Raw genomic sequence first — 12,885 nt, 5'->3', positions numbered from 1 at the left:
TATTTAGCCTCTCGAGGATATCAGCGGGATCAAGTGACTTGTAATCAGCACGCTCTTGTATCATCAATGCCAGAGTATCAAATGAGGAATCAAGTGATCTCAACAATTTCTTCACCACCTCATGGTCGGTGATGTCAGTAGCACCAAGCGCTTGTAGCTCATTTGAGATGTCAGTGAGGCGATCGAAGGTTTGTTGAACATTTTCATTGTCGATTCTTTTGAAGTGGTTGAAGAGATTGCGAAGAACATCAACTCGAGAGTCACGCTATGTTGAGACTCCTTCATTGACTTTGGACAGCCTTTCCCGATAAGCTTAGCAATTTCCAAAGCACTCACTCTTCCATACTGTCCTTTGCTCAGATGGCCACAAATGATATTCTTCGCTTGAGAATCGAGTTGCTTGAATCTCTTCACATCAGCAGCATTCAGAGAAGGTGTGACTGAGGGAACACCATTTTTCACAACATACCAGAGATCGTTATCAATTGCCTCAAGATGCATTCGCATCTTATTCTTCCAGTAGGGGTAGTCCGTCCCATCGAAGGTAGGACACCCAGCAGAGACCTTGATCATACCTGCAGTCGACATAACTAAAACTCCAGGCGATTAAACCAAAATCACACAGAACAAGGGAGTACCTTGCTCTGATACCAATTGAAAGTGCGTTATATCGACTAGAGGGGGGTGAATAGGCGATTTTTATGTTCTTCACTGAGGAATTTGCCAATGAGGAAATTCCTTAGCGAAGAACTACTTGCAGCGGAATAAGTACTCAAAAGTATGCATAGCAGAACACAAGCATGGTCATCATGATGAAATGAAGACAAGCACAGAGTACAGAAAGCGTAAACACAGGATAGCACAGGATGAAGACAAACAGACTGAAGAAATTGAACTGAGGAAATTGAGAAAGTCTTCAGTCAAAGTCTTCAAACACAGATATGAACAAGTGCACAACACAGTTATGAGGAAATGAAAGAGTTGAGGAAATAGAACCAGTAAGCTTGGTGAAGACAATGATTTGGTAGACCAGTTCCAACTGCTGTCTCAGTTGTACGTCTGGTTGGAGCGGCTAGGTATTTAAACCTGAGGACACACAGTCCCGGACACACAGTCCTCACCGTATTCTCCTTGAGCTAAGGTCACACAGACCTCGCCCAATCACTCGTGGTAAGTCTTTAGGTGACTTCCAAACCTTCACAAACTCGGTCACTCGGCGATCCACAATTTCCTCTTGGATGCTCTAGACCATGACGCCTAACCGTCTAGAAGAAGCACAGTCTTCAAAGGTGACAAGCGTCGGATCCACACAGGATCAATCTCTTCAGTGATGCTCAATCACTTTGGGTTTGTGGGTGTTTTGGGTTTGGGTTTTCCTCACTTGATGATTTTCGCTCAAAGTCCTCAGAGGATGGGATGCTCTCAAATGACAAGTGTCAGTTTCTCTCGGAGCAGCCAACCAGCTAGTGGTTGTTGGGGGCGGCTATTTATAGCCTAGGGAGCAGCCCATCATGATAAGACATAAATGCCCTTCAATGATATGACCGTTAGGTGGGTAGATATTTTGGGACAGCTGGCGCATAGCACAGCAACGGTCGGAAATTTGAGTATCAAATTCCTCAGGGCTATCATGTTCCTCACTGTGTAGGCAATCCGCACCGACGAATTCCTAACTCCTCAGTCAGAACAAATTCCTCAGAGACCAGAAGAACTTCGTCTCTGTCACTGAAGAATATGACTGAACTGTGTGAGATTTCCAATGGCTTCACTCGAAGGGATTGGTAGGTGTAGAATTTTGAGTTGAGCATCACTTGGAAATTTTTCCTTAGTATTTCCTCGACCCCCTTTAACAGTACGGTGTTTCCTATGACTCAAGAAAGAGAAAATGAAACTACAAAAACAAAAGTCTTCACGCTTCATGTTCCTCAAATGAATACCAAGTCTTCAAGGTCACACCAATTTCTTCACTTTCAAAGTCTTCAAAAAGTCTTCAGAAATCCAAAGTCTTCAGTCGAAGAACTTCATTTTTAGGGGTCGACTTTCTCTGTAAATATCAAACTCCTCATATACTTATAGACCTGTGTACACTCATAAACACATTAGTCCCTTATCCTATAAGTCTTCAATACACCAAAATCACTAAGGGGCACTAGATGCACTTACATGAAGATACGAAGACCGAAGACTGCACCCATGTCCGGATGGGACTCTCCTTGGCGTGGAAGGCAAGCTTGGCGGCCGGATATGTAGATTCCTTTCTTTGTAACCGACCTTATGTAACCCTAGATCCTCCCGGTGTCTATATAAACCGGAGGACTTAGTCCGGAAACAAGGATACTCATTACCATAGTCATACAGGGTAGACTTCTAGGGTTTAGCCATTACGATCTCGTGGTAGATCAACTCTTGTAATACTCATATCCATCAAGATCAATCAAGCAGGAAGTAGGGTATTACCTCCATAGAGAGGGCCCGAACCTGGGTAAACATCATGTCCCCTGTCTCCTGTTACCATCGACCTTAGACACATAGTTCGGGACCCCCTACCCGAGATCTGCCGGTTTTGACACCGACAGCTACCTCATCTAACCAGGAGATGCCTAGTTCATCGAATCAGGAACCAGTTACAATTACTGAACCTGTCATTTCGATGGAACACTTTGAAAATCCTGTGGAGAAGAACAATGAAGTTCCTACTAGGAGCAAGATATAGAGGACTACAAAGTCCTTTGGTGATGATTTTCTTGTGGTACTCATAGATGACACTCCCAGTTCTATTTCAGAGGCCTATGCATCTAAAGATGCTGACTACTGGAAGGAAGCGGTCCATAGTGAGATGGATTCCATCTTGGCAAATGAAACTTGGGAGATCACTGATCGTCCTTATGGGTGCAAACCTATAGGGTGCAAATGGGTATTCAAGAAGAAACTTAGGCCTAATGGTACTATTGAGAAATACAAGGCACGTCTCGTGGACAAGGGTTATACCCAAAAGGAAGGTGAAGACTTCTTTGATACTTACTCACCTGTGGCTCGACTGACCACTATTCGAGTACTACTTTCTCTAGCGGCCTCACATGGAACAACCAGATGGGTTTGTAGTAGATGGTCACGAAGGAAAAGTGTGCAAGTTGCTGAAGTCTTTATATGGACTTAAGCAAGCACCCAAGCAGTGGCATGAGAAGTTTGAAAGAACTTTAACAGCTGCAGGCTTTGTTGTAAACGAAGCTGATAAATGTGTGTACTATCGCCATGGTGGGGGCGAGGGAGTTATCCTTTACTTGTATGTTGATGACATACTGATTTTCGGAACAAATCTGAAGGTTATTAAGGAGGTCAAGGATTTCCTATCTCGTTGCTTTGAGATGAAGGATTTAGGAGTGGCTGATGTCATTCTGAACATCAAGCTGTTGAGAGACGATGATGGTGGGATTACATTGCTTCAATCTCACTATGTGGAAAAGATCTTGAGTCGCTTTGGCTATAGTGACTGCAAGCCCTATCCAACACCCTATGATGCTAGTGTGTTGCTTCGAAAGAATCAAAGAATTGCTAGAGACCAATTGAAATATTCTCAAATTATTGGCTCGCTTATGTATTTAGCCAGTGCTACAAGACCTGACATCTCTTTTGCTGTTAGCAAACTGAACCGGTTTGTCTCAAAACCAGGAGATGTGCATTGGAAAGCTCTAGAGAGAGTTTTGCGTTATTTGAAAGGCACTATGAATTATGAAATTCACTACACTGGGCACCCAAAGGTGCTTGAAGGGTATAGTGACTCAAACTGGATCTCAGATGCCGATGAGATAAAGGCCTAATAACCCACAAGTATAGGGATCAATTGTAGCCTCTTTCGATAAGTAAGAGTGTCGAACCCAATGAGGAGCTAAAGGTAGAACAAATATTCCCTCAAGTTCTATCGACCACCGATACAACTCTACGCACGCTTAACGTTCGCTTTACCTAGAACAAGTATGAAACTAGAAGTACTTTGTAGTTTTTGTTGGATAGATTTGCAAGAATATAAAGAGCACGTAAATAAAACCTAGGGGCTGTTTAGGTAAATAAGCAATAAAGTTAGTATAGCGAGTGTGGAAAAGTGGTGGTAGGAGTTGCGAAATTGTCCCTAAGAAATTGACTACTTTCCTAGACCGATAGCAAGTTTTATGTGGGAGAGGCCACTGCTAGCATGTCATCCCTGACATGGAATTCTATGCACTTATTATTGGAACTATTAGCAAGCATCCGCAACTACTAACGTTCATTAAGGTAAAACCCAACCATAGCATTAAGATATATTGGTCCCCCTTCAATCCCGTATGCATCAATTTCTATGCTAGGCTGAAGCTTCTGTCACTCTTGCCCTCCAATACGTAGTCCTATCAACATACAACTAACCCTATGGTGTGGTCCACGCGCGCGCTCATATGATGGGCATCAAAGGAAAGCAACATAACCACAAGCAAATTAAACCAATCATAGCAATTCACCAATTACCGATAGGACAACGAAAATCTACTCAGACATCATAGGATGGCAACACATCATTGGATAATAATATGAAGCATAAAGCACCATGTTCAAGTAGAGGGTACAACGGGTTGTGGGAGAGTGGACCGCTGTAGATAGATGGGGGAAGGTGATGGAGATGTTGGTGAAGATGACGGAGGTGTTGGTGTAGATCGCGGTGATGATGATGATGGCGCCGGCAGTGTTCCGGCGCCACCGGAAGCGAGGGGGAGAGAGCCCCCATCCTTCTTCTTCTTCCTTGACCTTCTCCCTAGATGGGAGAAGGGTTTCCCCTCTGGTCCATGGTCTCCATGGCGTGGGAGGGGCGTGAGCCCCTCCGAGATTGGATCTGTCTCTCTGTCTCTCTCTGTTTCTGCGTTCTCAGATCTAGCCTTTCACTGTTTTTTATAACCGGAGATCCGTAACTCCGATTGGGCTGAATTTTGGACACGATCTCTATCCGGAAATTAGCTTTCTTGTGGCGAAAGAAGGACTCCAACCACCTTACGGGGTGGCCGCGAGGGTCCAGAGCGAGCCTGACCCCCTGGGGCGTGCCCCCTGCCTCGTGGCCCCCTCGGGCATCGTATCGCGTTGATTCTTCTTCCCAAAAAAATCATAAATATTCCAAAAAAATCTCCGTCAGCTTTTATTCCGTTTGGACTCCGTTTGTTATGGGTTTTCTGCGAAACAAAAAACATGCAACAGACAGGAACTGGAACTGGGCACTGGATCAATATGTTAGTCCCAAAAATAGGATAAAAAGTTGCCAAAAGTATATGGAAGTTCTATAATATTGGCATGGAACAATAAAAAATTATAGATACGACGAAGACGTATCAGCATCCCCAAGCTTAATTCCTGCTCGTCCTCGAGTAGGTAAATGATAAAAAGAATTGATGTGGAATGCTACCTAGCATAATCTTGATCATGTAATCTAATCATGGCATGAATATTAAGACATGAGTGATTCGAAGCAATAGTCTATCATTTGACATTAAGATAATAATACTTCAAGCATATGAACCAAGCAATTATGTCTTATCAAAATAACATAGCCAAAGAAAGCTTATCCCTACAAAATCATATAGTTTGGCCGTGCTTCATTTTTGTCACACAAAATGCTCCCATCATGCACAACCCCGATGACAAGCCGAGCAATTGGTTCATACTTTTTAACGCGCTTCAGCTTTTTCAACCCTCACGCAATGCATGAGCGCAAGCCATGGACATAGCACTATGGGTGGAATAGAATATGATGATGGAGGTTGTGTGGAGAAGACAAAAAGGAGAAAGTCTCACATCGACGTGGCTAATCAACGGGCTATGGAGATGCCCATGAATTGATGTCACTGCGAGGAGTAGGGATTGCCATGCAACGGATGCACTAGAGCTATAAGTATATGAAAGCTCAAACTGGAAACTAAGTGGGTGTGCATCCAACTTGCTTGCTCAAGAAGACCTCGGGCATTTGAGGAAGCCCATCCTCGGAATATACAAGCCAAGTTCTATAATGAAAATTCCCACTAGTATATGAAAGTGATAACTCAAGAGACTCTCTATATGAAGAACATGGTGCTTCTCTGAAGCACAAGTGTGGTAAAAGGATAGTAACATTGTCCCTTCTCTCTTTTTCTCTCATTTTTTTGTTTTGTTTTTGTGCCTTCTCTTTTTTTCTTTTTTTGGCCTTTCTCTTTTTTTCTTTTTTTTTCTTTTTTTTTTCGTCTAGAGTCTCATCCCGACTTGTGGGGGAATCATAGTCTCCATCATCCTTTCCTCACTTGGACAATGCTCTAATAATGATGATCATCACACTTTTATTTACTTACAACTCAATATTACAACTCGATACTAGAACAAAGATATGACTCTATATGAATGCCTTCGGCGGTGTACCGGGATGTGCAATGATCTAGCATAGCAAAGATATCAAAAAACGGACAAGCCATGAAAATATCATGCTAGCTGTCTTACAATCATGCAAAGCAATATGACAATGGATGCTCAAGTCATGTATATCATGATGATGGAAGTTGCATGGCAATATATCTCGGAATGGCTATGGAAATGTCATAATAGGTAGGTATGGTGGCTGTTTTGAGGAAGATATAAGGAGGTTTATGTGTGATAGAGCGTATCACATCATGGGGTTTGGATGCACCGGCGAAGTTTGCACCAACTCTCGAGGTGAGAAAGGGCAATGCACGGTACCGAAGAGGCTAGCAATGATGGAAGGGTGAGAGTGCGTATAATCCATGGACTCACATTAGTCATAAAGAAATCATATACTTATTGCAAAAGTTTATTAGCCCTCAAAGAAAAGTACTACTACGCATGCCCCTAGGGGGATAGATTGGTAGGAAAAGACCATCGCTCGTCCCCGACCGCCACTCATAAGGAAAGCAATCAAAGAACACCCCATGCTTCAAATTTGTCACACAACATTTACCATACGTGCATGCTACGGGACTTGCAAACCTCAACGCAAGTATTTCTCAATTTCACAATTACTCAACTAGCACAACTCTAATATCACCACCTTTATATCGCAAAACTATTGCAAGGAATCAAACATATCATATTCAGTGATCTACAAGTTTTATGTAGGATTTTATGACTAACCATGTGAATGACCAATTCCTGTCATCTCTCTAAATAGATATAAGTGAAGCAAGAGAGTTTAATTCTTTCTACAAAAGGTATGCCCACACTCTAAAAAATATAAGTGAATCAAAAGAGCATTCTACAAATGGCGGTTTTCTATGTGAAGAGAAACATGCAATCCAAACTTCAAATGATATAAGTGAAGCACATGAAGCATTCTATGAAGCCATACTCAAAAGATATAAGGGAAGTGCAATGAGCATTCTATAAATCAACCAAGGACTATCTCATACTAGCATGTCTCTACTCCTAATGGAGCAGTTGGTAGTCTCCGCCGGTCAATTTTCGTCCCACCAGAGATGGTTATTTTTCATCCTCGATCCCACCTCCCGCAACCCAGCGATTGCCCCCTTCCGCCCTCGAGATCTACAAAAAAAATCGGTATGCTACCACGATGCCCGTTGTGAAACACTACGGTTCATCGACAGAAAATCGTCCTAAAAAATCTACGAAGGTTAACCTACAAAAATAAACCGAATCGTACTGTTCCCAACTGAAACCCTCGCACCTGAATCGTCGTGCCCTCGATGCACTTGCCCGTCGCCGTCATTCGTCCCTATCATCCCTACGTACACACAGCTACCATCACCGCCGCTCAGCCCCTTCACCGCCGCCATCCAATTGCAAAGGCTGGACGTGTACGATCGAGGACGATCCCGTTGAGGGCCCCTGGTCAGGATCGGCTAGAACCCGTATGATCCGCCGCTGATCATCGGATCAGCGGCCGTTCCCGTTGAGTTCCCAAGATCAGGACCGGCTTGACCCTCCCAGGTTGGCCTTGTTCGTTTGTTGCAGCGGCCGCCGCCGATCACTCCCAACTAGGTATTGCAAAATTATCACAAATATCATACAAATCTGAGTCTTAACACTTACAAATCTGGCATCATCTTACAAATCTGGAACCAGTTTTTGGAGCATGCTCATACTAGGGAGACCTGGACCATTCAAAGTGGACTCCTGGACCATCATCAAGCCCTTTAGAACCTGCAATGGAAAATACGGGTTCCTGGACCATTCAAAGTGTACATGAAAGCCATACATATGAGTGGACTCCCTGGAAAAATACACCTGCAAATTTTCAAGCCTAAGATGTGGCTGTACCTGCTTTGGTCAGTTTGACAGCCCCATCTTCATTAGTCTTTGAATCTGATTGCAAGCTCCATCTGCACATAACTGACACCCAGTTTACATACAAACAGCAGGAGCATAACTGAATTTACACGTTTTTGTATCAGCACATAACTGACACCCAGTTTTGGAGTTTGCAGGTGGTGAGTCATCTCGGTCCCGGGGTCATCAGAAGCAGCAACTGGCACCAGTTTCCGAGTTTGCAGCTCACAACAACATCACAAGCAAGAAGTGACATAAATAAGAGGTAGGAAGGACACTAACGGAAAATAACTGATGTGGTTTCCATGCATTTGTAAATATATGTAGGCCAAATTGAGTGCATCTCGATAAGAGCAAAACATTTTGAAGATGTATATGGTTGGATCATATGATAGAAACAACCTTATTGATAGAAGCAACCTTAATGCCGTTTTGAATAACTAATATGATAGAAGACATAGCAGTGGTGACCTCTTACAGCTTGAATGGCTTGACAATAACATGGATGGTGAAGGCAAGAGCATATGATGTTTCAGTTTTTTTTGTTTACCTATTTAATCAGATGTGGGGAAAGGCTAAGAAACATCATGTACATAGCAAAACTGTGCAGAGTTAGTCATCCGGAGAAATTTTTTCAGCTTTACCCCAGCCACTCAGTTCACGCGTAAACCTGCAGGCTCAGGTACACACAGCTCAAGAATCACAGTCGAATCAATATGGGACTATAAATTATCAACACACCTTGTCATCAAGGCCCAGTTTGACGTATGAACTTTATTTCTGTCTAGGATAGATAATATTTTTCCATTTTTTCTGATTTGGCATGTCAACCATTAGATACATAACAAATTATAAATAATGCAGGCAAGAAAATATGAAACACTACTAACATATGTTTCTACTCTTTAAAACAGTTCAAGATGACCATCATTTGGATAAACTGGATAAACAACACTTTGTATGACAAAATAAGTAATAAGCAGAGTGTGTGCATGCATTGAAGATGCGGACAGGAACATATAGACACATTCAAAGCATATAGATCACGTCAGGCAATGGTCATTTAATGCCAGTGAACTGCCATTACATAGGTGCGTATGGGTAATTCAAAAAGCAAGGCAGTTGAATAGCAACCAGAAGAGGACGTTACTATGGGTATGCTGCATTTCTATCATAAATTGCTACACATGCGTTCTGTGCATTTCTGATATTCACAAGCTTTACGCATAATGTTTTGCAGGCCTTACAAGCGGGATAATTGTTGAAGATAACAATGCAAGCATGATACCCGTAGCTCAAAATGTTGACAAAAATTATGCTACGGTTCCAGGTATAAGACTGTGTGAATATTGGTGAGAATGTTGCCGCATACATTGTCGCCTGTATCATTGGTCTTATATTCATCCTGGTTACAACTCTACAGATGGATCAATGTCGTGTCCGGTTGGATGGCATAATGAGGCTTCGTTGTCGGCTCCGAGTATACTTACAGTGGATTATGGCACATATGTAGCACAAGATAAATATGGTACTCACTCATCCGCATTTCATATGCCAAGAATGTTGGCTGCATATATTTTCGCCTATATATCATTGGTCTTCTTTTCATACTGGTTACAACTCTACAGATGGATCAAGATCGCTACGGGTTGGAGACCATCATGATGCTTCGTTGTTGGCTCCTAGTAATCTAACCCTCGATTGTAACCCAATTGTAGATGACCGCATTTCAAGCTCACAAGATGAATATGGTACTAACTCATCCGCATTTCATATGCCATTACATATAATTATGGGTGTTCACCTTCATGTACAACATACCCCATTTTTTATTGGTAAGCTATAGGTTGTGAACCTTCAAACGATGAGATAGATGGTGCGACAAAGCTACAAGGTATTCCCATGAATGCTTATCCACCATCCATACTGACGTGTTCAGTAGTGGATCCATCACCCAACACTTATAATTTTGGCTTTAGGGGCTTTATGGTTTTTACTTTTGACATGATGCAGATGACATAACTTGCAAAGATTACGCTGACAAAACAAAGGAGCAGTTCAACGCACAAAGGCGTGCAGCTTATCGGAAGAAAAAAGACTAGGATAATGTGTTGTTGCAAGAGGAGAATCAGCCCTCCTTGTCAAATTCTGGTAAGTTGTTTAACGTGAAGTAGAATTTGGTAGGCAACTAGGCATACACACTACACATCTTGCACTTGCTGCTGGTTGTAGAGCCCATATAGGATCCATCCTCTTTGCACTTTATCTTCCCCCCAACAGTAATATTCTAACTATCCAGGCATCCACTAACCACTATAAGAGAGGCAGTGAGCAACCAACAAAGCAACTAGCACAAAGCAGTGAGCAACCAGCAAAGCAACTAGCACAAAGCAGTGAGCAACCAGCAAAGCAGGAAGCAATGAACAACTGAAAACAGCAAGCAATGAACAACTTAACATGGAAGAAACAGAGCAGAGGATGGTGGGGGAGAAGGGGGAGGCAGAGGTGTTGGCTCCTTGCTGTTGCTGGTTACTGATGTACTGAAGAGGAGGATGATGAGCTACTGGATAGGACGAGGATGAGGAGCTGCTGGAGAGGAGGGGATGAGGATCTGCTGCAGAGGAGGGAGCAGATCTGCTGGAGGAGAGGATCCGGAGAAGGAGGAGGATGTGTGTGTGGATTGGGGGTTGTTTCTCTCCCTCTCTTTCCCCCCTCTTACTTGTTGGCGCCAACAGCATCTCTGTTTCCCACCAGAAGACGGTTTCCCGCCTAAAACTACTTCCCTGCCTGGCTGGCAAGCTCAAGGCGTCCAATGAAGTCACGAACTATATATTTGGCAATACGAACTATATATAACTATCACGTCAATGCCTACTTAGCAACATCAGCACTAAAAGAGAAGCAGTTGTCGTAAATCATAGGGTGATGGAATGTATGTACCTCATGTTCAAGTCTTACTGAAATCCAACGATCATTTCCTACATGCTTTGCCTGCAAATTAAAGTGTAACTTGACCCTATTAGAATGATGTAATGGACTCACTTATCAAAATTTAGTTGAGCATACTCTTACATGAGAAGGCTTCAAGGCTCCCCCTGATTGTACATTCAGCAAGTTTATTTGATCAAGGAACACATTTGAACTGAAAACAGACATTTGTACAGGGAAATCAATGAGCCACCACGACACCAAAGTATATTCATAAGAATTTTGATTAAAAAAAGAGACTGATATTCAACAACCAAATACATTTGAACTTATAAATTTGCTTAACGCCATTGGTTTTTTTAAACAATGCGATTATACCATAATTGAGCTTAGCAATATTAATATTTCAAATGAGGAAATCATCAAGCAATTTAGGTTTTAGTTCTCATTTAATTAAATTCATAGTGTTTGTTATAAATAATTTTGGAAAACCATAATCTCTATGGCTCTTATTACTAAACAGACTAACCTGGTACTGTTTTGTATATGAAATTTGGGTTGGCTAATTGGATCCTAGCCAACCAAGACGACGATGCATTTCGCTTCGCGCGTCAAAGAAAAATTAACAAATCAAACAGTCTGTTTGTCTTACACAGTTTGTGCAAATATCATCAAGCTTAACATATATAAGACCACTCACAATATCACAGACCCCCACACATATATAATCCCAGGCTTGCATATCCGGTGCAGTGATTGTTCGACATAAACTTGCGAGTACAGGAACCTACTACTACTAAGCTACTATACTAATCAAGTCAAATTTTGTTCAAGTTGCTACCGTGTAGTCGTGTAGAGGATGTACCTGGCTGGGCAAAGTCGCTGGAGTCTGCTCTGTCTCACCACAGGCTGCACCACTGTGGCCGTGTCTTGGCCGTCGGGGATACGTCTTCGCCCTGTCCCTGCCTGTGAGGCCGGGTCACGGCGCCTCGATACATCAACGAGGAGCATATCAGGTCTTGGAAGCAAAAAAGGAAGAATTTTCTTCCAGTTGCTACCATGTAGTCGTGTAGAGGATGTACCTAGCTGGGCAAAGTCGCTGGAGTCTGCTCTGTCACAGATGGGCTGCAGCAGTTCCACGCCCCCTTGTGACCTACGGCCGCTCGTACTCAGTCGATGTCGACCTTGCAAAAGATCGATGATGCATTAGGTGCATCTGTGTTTTGATTGTGCAAACAACAAAATCAGAAGGCTGTTAATTGCCATCTTTCAGAAACAAAACATTTAAGATTATTTGTTTGTTAATTTAACTTGATTTATAGTACATGTTGAACTGATTAAATACACATAAATTATATAGAAAGTTCATGTTTACCTCTTCAAATTGAGCAATATTAAAAATAGATCAAATATTTAAATAGACAAATAAGATATTTCATTTTTATATGGGAAACTTTTATACCTCATAAAAACTAATCAGTAAGTTAGTCACATGCAATCAATGATAAGTTGTTTATTTAATTATTACAACAATTTAATGCTTTAGTAAGTTCTGATTTCTGACATCTTTTCTAATTTATTAAGAGTTGTGCGTTTGATAAAAAAGGAAAGATATCTGCACCATACATAAGTATATATCTGAAAAAAGGAAAGATATCTGCTACCCAGCCTTCCCCT

Source organism: Aegilops tauschii, chromosome 1, assembly GCF_002575655.3.
Source record: "Aegilops tauschii subsp. strangulata cultivar AL8/78 chromosome 1, Aet v6.0, whole genome shotgun sequence".
Lineage (NCBI taxonomy): Eukaryota > Viridiplantae > Streptophyta > Magnoliopsida > Poales > Poaceae > Aegilops > Aegilops tauschii.
This window is presented reverse-complemented; position numbering follows the sequence as displayed.